This window comes from Schistocerca americana, chromosome X, assembly GCF_021461395.2.
Source record: "Schistocerca americana isolate TAMUIC-IGC-003095 chromosome X, iqSchAmer2.1, whole genome shotgun sequence".
Lineage (NCBI taxonomy): Eukaryota > Metazoa > Arthropoda > Insecta > Orthoptera > Acrididae > Schistocerca > Schistocerca americana.
Window position 1 is genome coordinate 222877987 of NC_060130.1, and position 17290 is coordinate 222895276.

Below are 17290 nucleotides of genomic sequence, written 5' to 3' on the forward strand. Positions count from 1 at the left end.
GGACTGGGTGTTTGTGTTGTCCCCATCCTTTCATCATCTCACGTGAATGTGGCTAAAATTGGACTGTGTAAAGTTTGGGTCACTGTACGGGCGCTGATGACTGCGCAGCTGAGCGCCCCACAAACCAATCATCATCATCCAATTTCCATCGCTGCATCTGCCGCTGCCATCGAGACACTCCCGTCGTTGCCAAGACGAACTCTACCGAATGAATGTCTTATACGGAGCGCCCATTGAAAGCCGAAGGCTAGCGGCCTATAGAGCCCCCAATAACAGACTGCCGGCACTAGCCTATGGAGTAGTTTATATCTCATTAACAATCTGAGTGAGACTCAGCTGTGTGTCCTTGAAATAGGAGTTATGGCTTTCGTACTTGCTAAGCCTTTAAGTCGGGACATATTAGTACTTAAGTGAGAAAAATTATTTGTTATTATTTTCCATTTTACAACCAACAAACTGCAGTTTAATGAGAGGATGCCCATCGCGTAGTCACAGCACAATGTTTGTAGCAGGGCTCATACAAAGAAAGAAGTAATTAATTTTTAAACTCTTGAGACAGTAACTTAAATTTTTGTGGAATATCGCATGTCTGAGATAAAGCTACAGCATTTCTACAGTTGCGCCTTTCAGTAAGTTTCCTATAAATGCCCAAAAGCACTCCACAGTATTTCATGATTTCAGCCACTCAGACATGGAACAGGCAGTCGTAAGTCGCACATGACAGTCATCTTGGAAGCCACAACCCTCCAGCTGAAACGTCATAAGATATTCAGGAGTTTCCAGCGTGTCTAGGTTAAGTCTTCTTCTTCAACACAATGAAGCTGCGCGGTCCCTGTTGCCCCTAAACAGAAAATTAATTTCAAAATGGTTCATATGGCTCTAACCACTATGGGACTTAACATCTGAGGTCATCAGCCCCGTAGACTTAGAACTACGTGAACCTAACTAACTTAAGGACATCACACACATCCATGCCCGAGGCAGGATTCGAAACTGCGACCGTAGAAGCCGCGTGGTTCTGTACTGAAGCGCCTAGAACCGCTCGGTCAAAACGGCCGGCCCGCGAATTAACTGTCGACATATCAGTGGACCTCACTCACAGTATACACACACGGCCCTCATTTATGTTAATGTCGAATAAAGTTGCTCCACAAACGATAATTACCTCATTCATCCTGGCGATGAACTGGCAGTAGAGGCCAGTTCTTTAGACTCTGATATTTTAAAATGTTGCATACTCTGGTGCAATTAATGTACAAGGGTGTGACTCCAAAGAGTCGTCAGACGCATATTGTCTGGTTTTACGGCAGATATTTGCAATTTCTTTTTTGCAACGTGTGCCTGGAATCAGCCCAAGCAAATACTGCTCATCACATCTTCCACGCTACGCCCAGCGGCGGTGCAAAGCATCAGTTTACTTCCCGTTACAAACAAAATTATTATTAAAGTGATATTTTAGATGCCCATTCGACAGACTTGTCCGAAATTAGCATAGTGCGATGTTATTTTTATCGACGTATGTTAAGAGGGACGGTCAAACCTGAAGAATAACCAGCACTCGAGCAGCGACCGCGCTGACTGCCACCGCCATGCAGAAGAGCTGGTGAGTCGCTGCACGAGTACTGATTATTCTTCATGTTCTACTGTTTCTGTTAATCGATAAGACAAATAACTCACTAGACTAATTGCGACCACTCTACCGAATGGACTTACCAAATTCCGATTTGAAAATCAATTTGTTTGTTACACAAAGCAAACCGTGTGGAAGAATTGCTTAATTACTTCACCAAAAGCCGCTTGTTCTACAATTATAAATACTACCACTACTTTGATGCACACCTCTGCGGACATTTCTGTCTAATTTTTCATCTGTCGAATGCATAAAAACAAGCAGCATGAACATCACCACATTAGTTGAGCTGCAAATGTCATGTCAGCGCCGACCGGGGCGGCTGAGCGGTTCTACGCGCTACAGTCTGGAACCGCGCGACCACTACGGTCGCAGGTTCAAATCCTGCCTCGGGCATGGATGTGTGTGATGTCCTTAGGTTAGTTAGGTTTAAGTAGTTCTAAGTTCTAGGGGACTGATGACCACAGCAGTTGAGTCCCATAGTGCTCAGAGCCATTTGAACCATTTTTGATAAAATATGCAGTAAACGTTAGCCAGGAAGGCTCAATAGTATCAATAGTCAGTTTGTTAACGAGTCAAGTTTTGGATAGTAATGACAAGAAAATTTATCAGTCAAATCAATCAGTGGATAATCTACCTGTTAATACGAACTTTGTTGAGTCTAATATCACAACAAAGTCACTTACTGATTATTTCATGTTACTACGGGTTCTTTCGTACTGTTGGACCTAGATACAAACCCATCGTGGTTCCAAGCAGTCCAATGTATTCCCCAGCGACTGTTCAGACATTAGACCATCTCGAGTTCAGCATCATTGACAAGGATGGGAAAGTGGCTGATTTTCGAAGAGAGGAAGAGAGGAAGTCGTGGCACCTCTGCATCTGAAGTTGCTGCAGCAGCAGCACTGTGGGAATAGAGTATTAACACAGCTCACACACCAATCAGAGTGCTACTCGTCAGTGGGAGGACGAGGCGATAACACGTCAGAATTACAAGTTTCTCAAGTCGATAGGATTGAAATTTCACGATGACATAGCATGAAGCAACAAGACCAGTGCGTTGTGACGAACGAATCACTCGTCAGGAATACAGCTCTCACATACGTTCCGCTTTGACGACGTTGAGTAATAACAACGATACACGAACGCTGATTCTGTGTCAAGATCATTGAACAATACCGAGAGCAGTGGTGTTCTATACTTGGAAGGCACCTTGTGAAGAATAATGGAGGCACTCCAGCAAAAACCTTGTAATGTGTTCGCCTTCATGTTTCAAGAAATACTATACAAACGTAATGTCGGCGGAGTCGTCCGGACAAAAACCACTGGAATCACATCAACACTCAAAACTTATGTATCTGTATCAAATATGGATCCGAATATTCTACACAATACGGGAAGTTCATTGACGGTTGTATAAGTAATCATTTTATTGTGTTTATGTAGGGCTTTTTGAAGAAAATATGCGAGCCACAATGGATGCTAAGCAGCATCTGATGCTCATTCAAAGTTTAACAGATAATAATGCGTATATTCAAGAAGCGTAAGCAGCGGAAAATAATACCGTTTTGGATAAATTCGCGTGGAGAGTACCGCACATTTCTGCAACAAATGAGACCCGCCTGAAACGTATATCGTGTCGCTATGGGAAGCCTCTGAAACTCAGTTATGGCGAAATTCTCTATGGAAAAATTCGAGAAGAAGGCATTGTAGACTGCGCAAAAGAAACCGAATGTTTGGTTCCGGTGCGTGGATAATACCTTTATTTTGAGGCAATACGGCAGGGAGGAAATGGATCGTTTTCACAAACATCTCAACGGGATCAGACTGAAGATTCTGTTTACCATGGAGGAGAAGGTAGGCGGAAGACTGAATTTTCTTGATGTGCTATTTTTCAAGAAAGAAGATGTAGCTTGGGCTACACGGTTTACCAAAAACCCACGAACACAAACCGTTACCCACAATGGGATTCGAGCCAACAGCCACAAGAAAAGCAAGGCATCATGAAAACGTTGGTGGTAAAAAATGGAAATGTCATGTGACTAGGGCCTCTCGTCGGGTAGGCCGTTCGCCAAGGTGCAAGTCTTTCGATTTGACGCCACTTCTGTGACTTGGTCGTCGATGGGGATGAAAGGATGATAATAGAGACAACAAAACACCCAGTCCCTGAGCGGAGAAAATCTCCGACCCAGCCTGGAATCGAACTCGGGTCCTCGAGATTGACATTCTTTCGCGGTGACCACTTTTTTTTCGTTTCCTTCGTTGTTGATCTTTGTGTTTGGTCATTGCTGACGTCACAGGACATCCGTTAAAGTTCGTTTGTTGGTCCTTCCACTCAGTTTTTTATTACAGAGGTCAATCAGCTCTCTGAGCTACCGTGCCGGCTCCACTGAGCCACCGGGAACGGACAACGATTGTGGTTAGAGCAAGGAAAATATGCGAACCAGAACTACCCGATGCACAATTAAAACTTCTCGCCAATACATTGTTTACGAACGGTTATTCGTTCGCTGAGATGAAAAGAACGTTAAGACCACCGTATAGAAATCATAGCGATGCTCAAGCGCTACACTAACATATAACAACCGAACCTTTAGTCCTGCCACGGGAGAAGTTACATATAACACTCTAACGTGCCGTGAAACACGCTAATGTTACACACTGAGCGGATTACGAAGTCTGACCGCGTGTGTGTCTAATGGACAAGGGTATCACACTATAATTTCGATTTTGGTGAAATAACAGAAAAAAACCAAACGGGTTCTTGGGAGTCAACGAAAGTGGTAAAATCATAAATGAATGAAAAAAAATGAACGATGGCCAGCCCAATTACGCACATTAATAGTTCATTTTTTTCTAATAGATGGAGAATATGATGGGGACCCATAAACGAGTATAGTTTCACTGGTCAGAGCTCTATGATTGTTACAATAGTAAAGGCTAATTCTAAAAGCTAATCATACACTTCACTTGGAGTAGCACATAAATTACTTTGCAAGACAATAAAATACAACACTGGGTTTAATTAACTTTAAAAAGGAACCTTTCATGATGGGTACCAAAAATACACCATTCTTTAAAATTTTGCATAATTTACTAACAATACTATAGTAAATCTGTTCATTAAAGATTTATATGTACTTGAAGTTTAATTACCTGTGAAGCAGGCATTCTTGGGAATAATATTTACACAACCTTGCACTGTAATGCTACAAAACTATATTTTATAATAAACTAAGGATACTTTAGCAAAAGCCTATCCAATTTCACTTTTGTGGTTTTAGCTTTAATTTTTACTACTTCTTTTACTTTAGGCAAAAAATCAATTTTAAACACACGAATGAAAGAATGTTTCATTTAAATCAGGATACTCGGGTTTAGTAGCACTTAGGTGAGGACCATGCGTAGGTTCGTGATCAGGATTTAAAATATGGTTCCGCACACGAATTTAGGTTTTTCATGATTATCATTGAAACAACACACAAATTAACTAATCGATACCCACACACCACACCTTAGTTACCTAAATGTATGAAGTTTGTGAAGCAGTGGCGAAGATTGGTGGCCGGTGACATGGCAGCTAACTGCACTCACGGCTCTTGGTGTACGAAAGCTCTATAAAATCTCTTCTTGGCGTCGGATTTTCAACATATTAGAACCGTTCTATTACGCCGTGAATATCAAATAATAGCCAGATCCAATCCGAGGCAAATCTCTTATAATGCAGCTTCCAGTTGCCTCTCTTAGCACCGTCGAAGTGTACCGTCCTAAGGCTAGCCACATACTGCGTCTCGTCCACACAAAGGAGCCGCTCAGTTCGACCACCAAACCCACCTTATACATCGCGCCATGCCGCTTCCGTTGCGGAGGAACTTCCCAGCAGCATTTATATTCACATTATAATAATTTACCATTTCATTTCAACATATTCTTTTGCTTTTTTTCATATATACATTACAAAACCCTAATTTTCTTGCCATAGATCAAGGAGTTTAAACAACACAGTATACACACTTCATAAATTGCAAATACACAGTTACATAAAACAAACCTACTTCTAATCGATGTAAGTGTTGCAATCTCATTAATGCATTGCTCAGGGATGGTCATTCATCTACTGAGGTGAAAAGAGCGATGCTGAAGCGTTGGTCAAATCGAAAGTTTTCCTGCGTTTCCTTTCCTGAGCTCAAAGGAAAAATCTTAAGAAGGTGGAACATCGCGGTAATTTACAAACCCACCAGGAAGGTATAAGGTCACCTAATATCGATCAAGAGAGCGGGTTAACCACTGGAATTTGTAGGATTTCGTGTAATTGTGGGGAGGTGTACGTAGATACTACGAAAAGAAGTCAAAAACGACTTGAAGAGCACAAGGGCAATTGCAGAAGAGGGGAGACTGACAGATCAGCTGTTGCGGAATGTGCTTTCCAGCCAAGAGGCCACCACATACATTTTGATAGGACTCAAGTACTGGCAGCCACAAGCGGATACCATATTAGGTTATAGAGAGAGGCCCTAGAGACTGTAAAACACCCCAGGAATTTCAGTAGGAAGCAGCAGGGCGAGAATCTGAATGACATCTGGAATCCGGTGTTGAAGAAGATGTGTACCAGTCATGCACCATGGGCTGACAGCATCTGTGGACAGGAGGATATTTTCCCCATTAGTCTAGCACTAGAGAGTTGGCCCAGCCAGTCTAGCCAATAACCGAATGCACTCGAACATTCAAAACATGTTAGGTCACGCCACTGCTTGGAAGCACGCAAAAATGGAACTTTGCTGTAGTCAGTATCGAGCCAGGGTGTGAATGACAGTAAAAAAAGCTACGATCCCCCTTGAAAATGTCCTCCGCAGATGCGGACGTAACGTTGGTTTTTAAGGTGAAATCCACTCGACCACGGTGTAGTAGCCCAGAACATTTTATTAACTGTGTCATTTTCGGCTGTGAAAGTTTACACTGTTTCAACGGTATGTTTTAAAAGGAACAGAAGAACATGAAGTTTTTTTATGTAATGGGAAAAAACCGACGCTTTCCATCGACACCGAGCATCGATACGGAATACAGGTGGCGTTACCCTTACCGACTTTGTGGGATTACACTGAAATCCTAATTGCTTGCATATCCAAGCATGAACTACACCCCACGTATGTTGCATGCAGTCTTCATGGTTTTGCAACTTGAATGACCAATAGCGTAGTGTTACGTGTTTATACATTACAGGTGTTAATCAAGTTCCTGCCCTTGATGCAGTTTTATCAAGATGGAATTTATGTCATGTGAAGTTTTCTTGCAACAATACTCTGTCATAGTGTACTGAAAAATATTTTGTATCAAAACTTTATGGCAATGAGAAGTAGATGATTTCACTGATGAGTGCTACTATTTCGTTTGTAACAAGGTAAGAAAAGAAAATCTCATTTTGTTACTTTTTATGACTTTTTTTCGGTCTTCCAGTGTGAAGAACACGATTTACGTGACAGTCACGAGGAAGCTTCAGTGTTCAAAAATGTCATCTTATTCCTGCCAACTTTCACTCCACAAAATTATCTGATTACGACTGCCATCTCTAATACGTACCTAAAAGCGTCGGGGTAGAGCGCCTATGAGGCTTAGCCAGTGATGCGTGATGGCGAAGTGTGTATCTGCGACAGGAGGGCGAACGCCAACAATGGCCTTCGGCGCCGCCAGACGGCATTGCCGGCGCCACTTCCGCCGTCACAGCCGGAAGCGTCTCCATCTTGGCTGCTCCCGGAGGCGAGACTTCCGGCGCCATTGTTCCTCGCTACAGCTTGTTATACTCAGTTTTCTGCCTCACCGCACTCGGCGAGCGGCACTTTCTCTGCGAGGGAAACCCGTAACGAGAGCGTCAAGGACGCAAGTAACGACCTTGCAACAAACTTGTGTTCCGAGCATCTAATGCGCACCCAGCAGTATTTGCATTTCACTCGAGTAGTGAGTGAATTTACTGGCCGTAGTTGTAATCATTCTGCCTTAGATGGCACAAGATTTATTGATACATAAATTGTAATTGAGTCTTTGTTTATATTTCCCTGTGAGTGTTTTACAAAGTACCAGAAATATTTTGGAAGCCGCAATAACTAACAGGCTGATGTAATAGTATTACAAAATCTGTAATATTTACAAAACCTGAATTACACTGAAATTCAAGCAATTCAAGAAACATCACATGTCATACAAACTCAATTTCCTCAAGCAATATATTCCTGACATTATCAGCCTGGGGGAAATCTGCTAAGTATAATTATAGAACAATAGCTCACAAGCAAAGATCGCTAATAAAGCATTTTATAGGATGACGAGTTTCGACAGAGCTATGCTGTCATCGTGGGATCTTATGCTTTAAAACTGAAGCGACTTGCAACACTGATGGACAATATATTGTAAAATCTTTAAAGAATAAGAGCCGCTGATACCCTGAGGTGATGAAAGTAATGTGATACCTCCATTTTCCCGGCGTAGTGCAGCAACACGATGTGGCATGGACTCAAAAAACCGTTGCGAGTGCCCTACAGAAATGCTGGGCCATGCTGCCTCTATAGCTGTCCATAATTACGAAAGTGTAGCCGGTGAAGAATTTTTTGCGCAAACTGATCTCTCGATTATGTCTCATTAATCTTCCACGGTATCATCTCGGCTATTTGGATGGCCAAATCATTCGCTCGAACTGTCCAGAATGTTCCTCAAACTAGTCGCGAACGACTGTGGTCCAGTGACATTACACTGTTTTTTGGGAACATGAAGTGCATGAATGTCTGCAAATGGTCTCCAAGTAGTCAAATATATCTGTTTCCAGTCAATGATCGGTTCAGTTAGAGCAGAGGACCCAGTCCATTCCATGAAAACACAGCCCACGCCATAATGGAACCATCACCAACTTGCACAATGCCTGTTGACAACTCGGGCCTATGGCTTCGTGGGGTTTGCACCACACTCTACAATCAGCTCTTACCAACTGAAATCGGGATTCGGCTGACCAGGCCACAGTTTTCCAGTCGTCTACTGCACAACGGATAAGGTCACCGGCCCAAGAGAGGCGCTGCAGGCGGTGTCGTGCTGTGAGCAAAGGCACTCGTGTCGGTCGTCTACTTCCTTAGCCCATTAACAGCATTCGCTGCATCGTCAAAACGGATACGTTCGTCGTACATTCGACATTGATTTCTGCGGTTATTTAACGCAGTGTTGCTTGTCTGTTAGCACTGGCAGCATTACACAAACGCCGCCGCTCTCGGTCGTTAAGTGAAGACCGCCTGCCTCTGTGTTGTTCGTGGTGAGAGATAATGTCTGAAATGGTGTCTTATCAGCACACTCTAGACACTGCAGATCTTGAAATGCTGAATTCCTTAATGATTTCCGAAATGGAATGTCCCATGAATTAGCTGCAACGACCAGTCCGTGTTCAGAGCCTGTAAATTTCCGTCTTGCGGTCGGAATCACGTCAGAAACCTTTTTACATGAATCAGCTGAGTACAAATGACAGCTCTGCCAATGCATTGCCCTTTTATACCTTGTGTATACGATACTACCGCCATCTGCATGTGTGCATATCACTATCTCATGAATTATGTCACCTCAGTATAGCTCTGTCGAAACCGACCATCCAATAAAATGCTTTTCTTTTTTTTCTTTTTTTTTTTGTGATATTGTCTTGCGAAGTGTTTTCTGTTGTCATCACACATACACGTTGGTTTTCATTATTACACTCTTCCGTTCGGCCATAAATCAAATTACAACGCAAACCACGTGGCATGGCTCATAACATACAAAAGCAAATAGAGCTTGTTTGCATACGTTATCAGCGAGTGACAACAAATGGAGCGCATTGCTAATTTGTTTTTTGACCTATAGAAGGTTTATAATAAGCAAACCAACGCGTGTTTGAGTGAAAATACGGAAAATAATAGGAATGTAATTCGTTGGAATAAAACTGTAAAAACAAATGTTCCAAGTTGAAGATGTGTTTTGACGAATGGATGCAAGACATCTGATGATGAATAGTATCAGTTCGAAACGGCAATAGTACTTTTTTGAAAAAGTATACCAAAACTAATTTGTGGTTGGTTGCTGCTATACACCATCAACAATTCAGTTTACACAGATTTTGAGAACGACGTACTGTCATATCTTTTAGAGGTCTGGCGTAGCTTTTATGTTGCAGAGAATCTGACTCATTTTTAAAGACGCAATAACGTCAGAAGAATGAAAGAAACAAGGTACATGATAGCACTCAAAATTTTATGATGTGTGTACGGTTTTGCAATTATTATCTCAGTAGCTACCTTATACAACTTCCTGATTACGTGGTGCGGAGCATTAGGGGTGATGCGGGTTGATTTTAGAGCTCATAATGTTCGTGTACATTACTTTAGATAATCAAGTTTTAATATTTACTACCACGTCGACCATGAATATGAATTCGTTTACAAGGTACACTTTCCTCACATGTTTCTGTGCTTAGTGAATCTCTCAACTCGTTGTCTGAATACCATGAAATTATAGGCTCTTCCACAGTGAATCCTTATTGAGGACGCGAAAGAATCGGTTTGCCATCACTCTTATCCAACCTACTCTTATAGTGCGTCACTTGTTTTCTGTCTAGTAGTGACGACTACCACTAGAGCTTGTGAAGTGCTACGTCCATTAACGTTTTTATGGTTCAAAATGAAACTAGGAAAGAAAAGCAGTACTAGTACATGTCTACGTAAATCGAAATATGAGACCACAGACTACCACAGGTTTTTATCATGTCTTCGTAAGACACTACCGGAAGGTCTGAAATTGAATACAGTAAGTTTGGTTATGGGCAACTGAACGTTACTATCTCCCTACGAGCGGTCCGCCAGATTTAGAAGACGAGATTTCCATCAACAATTGGTATTCGAGCAATTTATATTGGTGCCCAGTTCAATGAAGTAACGTCGAAAGAAGGTAGCAAACTAAAATAGAATTTATCGATTCATGGCACAGAATTAATTACAGATGGATCTGTAGTCGGAAAAAAATAGAGGTGGAATTTTACTACATAAATTTCCGGTATCATTCGAGGAACCTAGATCAGGATGAGTGAACCATGTACAACTCTTAGTGTGTCATACTGGTTTATAAATCAGTCACTAAGAGAAACGTCACAGCAGGCCCTAATGATAAAATGTAGTGACACGTTTAGTTAATTAGCTATTTGCATTTCCCCGGACCTTATTTTTAAGATAACTCGATGTGATGTAAAATATGTCCCTAGGTTTACAAATGAAATACATTTTCTGTGTGAAAAAATGTCTACATGATTAAGTTTTATAAAACTGAATTTTTTCTTTATCTTCAATCCACAACAGCATTTAATAAGTATACGTGCAACAGCTATTCAGGAATTCGCCTACGAAGTAGGAGTTGGCAAGCAGAAGTAATTTCAATTTGTTTCTGTAACTTTCGTTTCGGTAATCACTACTTCCCTCTACACAAGAAATCTCACGAGGAATGTTAGATTTTTCAGACTGTTCACTGGATCATCTTAGAATTAAAGTTTTTAGTTACGTCTAATTGTCAATGAATACGAACATAAATTCCCTTAATGTAGATAAATATACACTCCTGGAAATTGAAATAAGAACACCGTGAATTCATTGTCCCAGGAAGGGGAAACTTTATTGACACATTCCTGGGGTCAGATACATCACATGATCACACTGACAGAACCACAGGCACATAGACACAGGCAACAGAGCATGCACAATGTCGGCACTAGTACAGTGTATATCCACCTTCCGCAGCAATGCAGGCTGCTATTCTCCCATGGAGACGATCGTAGAGATGCTGGATGTAGTCCTGTGGAACGGCTTGCCATGCCATTTCCACCTGGCGCCTCAGTTGGATCAGCGTTCGTGCTGGACGTGCAGACCGCGTGAGACGACGCTTCATCCAGTCCCAAACATGCTCAATGGGGGACAGATCCGGAGATCTTGCTGGTCAGGGTAGTTGACTTACACCTTCTAGAGCATGTTGGGTGGCACGGGATACATGCGGACGTGCATTGTCCTGTTGGAACAGCAAGTTCCCTTGCCGGTCTGGGAATGGTAGAACGATGGGTTCGATGACGGTTTGGATGTACCGTGCACTATTCAGTGTCCCCTCGACGATCACCAGTGGTGTACGGCAAGTGTAGGAGATCGCTCCCCACACCATGATGCCGGGTGTTGGCCCTGTGTGCCTCGGTCGTATGCAGTCCTGATTGTGGCGCTCACCTGCTCTGCGCCAAACACGCATACGACCATCATTGGCACCAAGGCAGAAGCGACTCTCATCGCTGAAGACGACACGTCTCCAATCGTCCCTCCATTCACGCCTGTCGCGACACCACTGGAGGCGGGCTGCACGATGTTGGGGCGTGAGCGGAAGACGGCGTACCGGTGTGCGGGACCGTAGCCCAGCTTCATGGAGACGATTGCGAATGGTCCTCGCCGATACCCCAGGAGCAACAGTGTCCCTAATTTGCTGGGAAGTGGCGGTGCGGTCCTCTACGGCACTGCGTAGGATCCTACGGTCTTGGCGTGCATCCGTGCGTCGCTGCGGTCCGGTCCCAGGTCGACGGGCACATGCACCTTCCGCCGACCACTGGCGACAACATCGATGTACTGTGGAGACCTCACGCCCCACGTGTTGAGCAATTCGGCGGTACATCCACCCGGCCTCCCGCATGCCCACTATACGCCCTCCCTCAAAGTCCGTCAACTGCACATACGGTTCACGTCCACGCTGTCGCGGCATGCTACCAGTGTTAAAGACTGCGATGGAGCTCCGTATGCCACGGCAAACTGGCTGACACTGACGGCGGCGGTGCACAAATGCTGCGCAGCTAGCGCCATTCGACGGCCAACACCGCGGTTCCTGGTGTGTCCGCTGTGCCGTGCGTGTGATCATTGCTTGTACAGCCCTCTCTCAGTGTCCGGAGCAAGTATGGTGGGTCTGACACACCGGTGTCAATGTGTTCTTTTTTCCATTTCCAGGAGTGTAGTTCCACCACACTTGCAATAGTCTGAAGCAGATGATTATCTCTTTTTGATGTCCGAAAGAAAGGAAAAAGCAATTCGCAGCTGATTATGTGTGGTAATGTAATTTTTTGAGATACTGTCGCATTTTACTCATTCTGAACATACTGACACGTTATTTCTTTCTGATTCAGTCACACACTTGCATTTGCTGCTTGTGAAGAATATCCTCACTTATTTCACAGCAGCCAAGTTCCAAATTTATTAGCATGAGTAAAATACGAGATGTTAACTCAACGACAACACACTCCGTGAAATTCATACAGTTCCCTGAACATTCATTAGTTTTCAATTCATATGTCTACAAACTATGTTAAGTATAAGAGATTCATCAGCGTGTAGAACGTGTTCATACGAGAAACACAAAACAACGCAGAGTCATATTGTTATTCCACAATAAAAACTACAACGGACGCTACAATATGGCTTGTATCATATTTATCATATGGAAGAGAAATACTGCCAGACTTGCTTTAACTTAAACTATTGGAGTTTTGTTGATGGGTAACTGCTACACGCTGTTAGACTATTGGAGTTTTGTTGATGGATAATTGCTAAGCGATGTTTAGTTCAATTCGTACTATTCACTTATGAAGCTGTCTTCTTGAATGACAACACATCAACAGTACCCGTAACTGGGTGGTTAACCTCGTCAGCAAGTCCTTGATCCGCAGCCGCATATATTAAAATTTCTTGAACCACACTAAGCCGTCCCGTGATGAATTCCTTACTCTTGGTTTTGGCATTTTTCCTATTATTTTCTAATTCAATTTTGGTATTTTGTCGAAAGTCACGCGTTTCAACTGATTTTAAGGTCCTGATTTATAGGTGGAGGGGAAATGCACTTTTTCACAAGTATAAGACAAACCACTACACCTTGGATTTTTCCCTTGTCGCCATACACATAACCAAATTTACATAAAACCTTCGATTTTAGTTCGGTTTTCACGTAAATGTGTAATTGTCTCAAACGAAATATCTGACATGTTGTTAAGTACAGTTACATCTTCTCAATAATATTATTCAGCTTGTACGTCTTAGCACCTCATTCAAACGTTATGAAGCATTAATTAAGGACAACGGAAATTTTACAACTCGTGTATCGCTGGCAGGTATGCTTCACAGACTGGACGAAGCATAGTATTTTGTAACACAAAGACAACATGTACAGTCGAAGCGAGTGCAACTATATAGAAAGAACGGAAGCATACTGTCACAAACATGTGCCTTGTTACCATTCTAGGAAAACCTGCAGTCTCTTAAGTTTTATATACACATTTAATCCAGGCATGGTTTCGCTTTAAGCAAAAGACTTACATAGACCACGAGTAACGTAAACTAAACTCGTATTATAACATTGATATCATCCTTCAAAATTTTACCTCAAACTGATAATTATTCACATGCCCACACATAAATTCACGGGCATTATTATTCGCGCCGTCTTTCAGTCGCACGTATAAATATATCCGTAAATATCGGCATCCGCGCAGACTTCTACTCGCAATTCACGTTGGTTCAGCTACGGATACCCACATGTCATTGTGGATGCACATTTTCCATATAACATCCCTGTGAATGTGCTGTGTAATGTAGTCGAAAACCAAATTATTAAGCCTATCGTCTTATAGACGCGTCTTACAGTGACATAAGGTAAATTCTTGTAAGATGAGTGGCGACAAATATCGGTAAAGGTTCCTTTGGATGCAGGAATGAACAGATTCCTCACCATGACATAGATCTTGCAAATTCTACCCATCCAGCAATACATCATTCAACCGTTACATCAGTCCACTGGTCAAGTCTATGCACTGGCGAGTTCGCAGAATTTTAATCAGATAGATTTTTGTTTGTGGGGATGGATGAAAACGATACAATAAGAGGAAAGCAAGCCGGCTAGTTAATTCCTAAACTGCACAAATTATTTGGTAAGAAATTAATTTCCCCGCAGTTCGATAAAAAGGGGGGGGGTCTCTAGCGCCACACAGATCATCATAATCATTGTATACCAGACTTTCAGAAGGACCCATTATATGTTACCAAGCTGCGGTCTAATCGATCGTTCACTTTTTCGTCATACAGGGTCACACAAAACAACAGAAAAGCGAGCGTCTGCAGCTATGCTACATGTTTTAGGTACATGTGTATATTGCTGTGAAACACTTCTTACACATCTCTCGCTTTTCTTGCCTTTCACTTTCTCTTTTTGGCGCTATCCTGCTGTTCCGCACTTCAGCCACTGCTTATCATCGATGTATCATTTGTTTCTAAGGCTGGTCGGCCATCCTGACGTCGCCACATTAAGTCAGCCTACTGGGAAAATTGCTGTACACAGCATCCTCTGGTGAATCGTGGTAGGTCTGTTGCGCACGTACTCGTTTCGTAACCATTTTTGTATTGTAAAAGTTTTCTGAGCGTGCCACAGCGTCATAATATAAAATACTGGAGAAACCAACGTTTCGGCCATGGTTACAGTGGCCTTCTCCCACGTGTACTCCGTAGATTAAAAAGAAGACCATTGCGACCACGGGTCTACTCAGTACACACAGAAGAAGGCTACTGTAATAGTGGCCGAAACGTTGGTTTCTCCTGTACAGACTTTTACATTATGACGCGGTAGTGTATTCAGAAAACTATGCTGTAACAAATAAGCCCTCGGTCACAAATATTAAGTCAAAATTGACCTAGTTTCGACGCTACTATGAGCGTCGTCTTCAGAATTAGACTAACTGTACTAAAACATTATGTATATAGCACATTAATAAAATTAAAGTTTGTACTGACTCGAAAAGATGTAGTACTTACAAGTCACATATTAAAAAAGATCTCGGCCGGAAAGGCGACGTCATGAACACTTGTCAGATGGCGAGCCGCTAAGGGCTGCTCGTACTGTGGACAGGGGTTGCAACAAACAGAAAACTCTTATGGAAACTGACACGGCAGCCCACGCAATTATAGTTTCGTGTTGTGTTTATGAGATGAAGATGAGGAGTGATCGAGGCATTCGTATGAATCGATGTGAGAAAACGCCTGAAACCACATACATGTTGATAAGTGCGCCACACCAAAGGCCTTTAATGTCATTGCCGATCCGGTCCCTGTTTGTCTCGCATTCCTGTCTGAGATACTCACGCTGTACGCTTTACATTACGATAGAAGGAAAATGGAGGTCGTTTCTTTAGAGCAGACGTGGGAACAGTAACTGTTTTCTGTAGCTTCTTTTTCTTTATTTGATTTTGATTTACCAGAGAAAAGAACGGTTGCCGGAAACCTTGTTACTCTCGAGTTATATTAGTATACATTAATAAGTTACATGTGCGTTGAAACGTGCCGCTCAAACGTATTACTCGCTGTTTCGACCGGTGTATTCAACCTTAATAAAGCCGCAGTCTTTATTAATGCCCGAAATGACATTGCGCTCTGGAGTGGCGCCTCGGCGAGATGGACAAAGGGCAGCGCCGGACATGTGTCAATACCAGCTGCCAGCTTGTGAAATATAAATATGACTATTACTGTGGCCGCCTCATCACATTAACCGGCAAACGGAATGGCAGATTTTGTTGGATGTGGCCCCCTGATGACAGGGCAATTCTTGGCTGGACGACGCCTGCGGGTGCAATCCGCCGGAGATCCATCACGGCCCGGCCCCGGGCGTCGCACTTCATCGCCCCCCCGCGCGTAGCAGCCGCACGCACCGCTACGCCAATTATCCGGTCCCCGCACGTGGACGCCGTGTTTCCGCTTGTCGCGCTCACACTGGCCGGCCTGCGCAACTCCTCCACAAAGAACGTCCGCCGTCAATCTCCACGATGTGTCGCTAACCCCAGTAAGAAACTGATTCATCCCCCTCTTTGAGTGGGTTAACTCTTTAGCAAGACGTGAAAGTAGCTCCACTAAAACTTATCGTATATTTAAATCTAAAAGATGACGATTAAAAGGAAATATGCAGGCAGAGTGACTACGTACTGATAAGAGATTTGCTTTGTTTATAGAGATAAATAAGAACAAAGGGAACTTGTTCGTGAACGTTAGCATTTTCATCCCATGCTTTCAGAGTGCATTACTCTTCATCCATAACACTTACGACGTTGCTGTTTAGCGAACACTGAATGCCGCGGTAAAGCGGTATTACAAATCGTATTTATTTACCTGTGAAAGTTTTATTACTACAAATTTTCGTTTACGACATATTTTAATGCACATTTAGTTTCCAATGCCATTATCTAGGGCATCATTCATCTTAGAGCACTAAAACTATGCCAGGTTTCCATCGAGTTACGTTATTCCTCACAGCTTATAACTCTGAATATATGAGGACGTAAGAAAACTATGTTTTGCTTGGTCATAGGTTTCAAAGGACAACATTATGGTATGGATGTTGAGAGAAGGCTGACGAAGTTTGAATGATATTAGATACCCCAGATACTGGAAACTAAACGTGCACTCAAAATTCATCTCGTAGAAAAATTATAGTAGTAGTTAAACTTTCACAGAAAAATAAATCCAATTTCTAATACTGATTTACCTAACGTCATTTAGTGTTAGCATAAAGCCACAACGACCTAAGTATTGCAGATAAAGAGTACTCTGAAAGTATGGG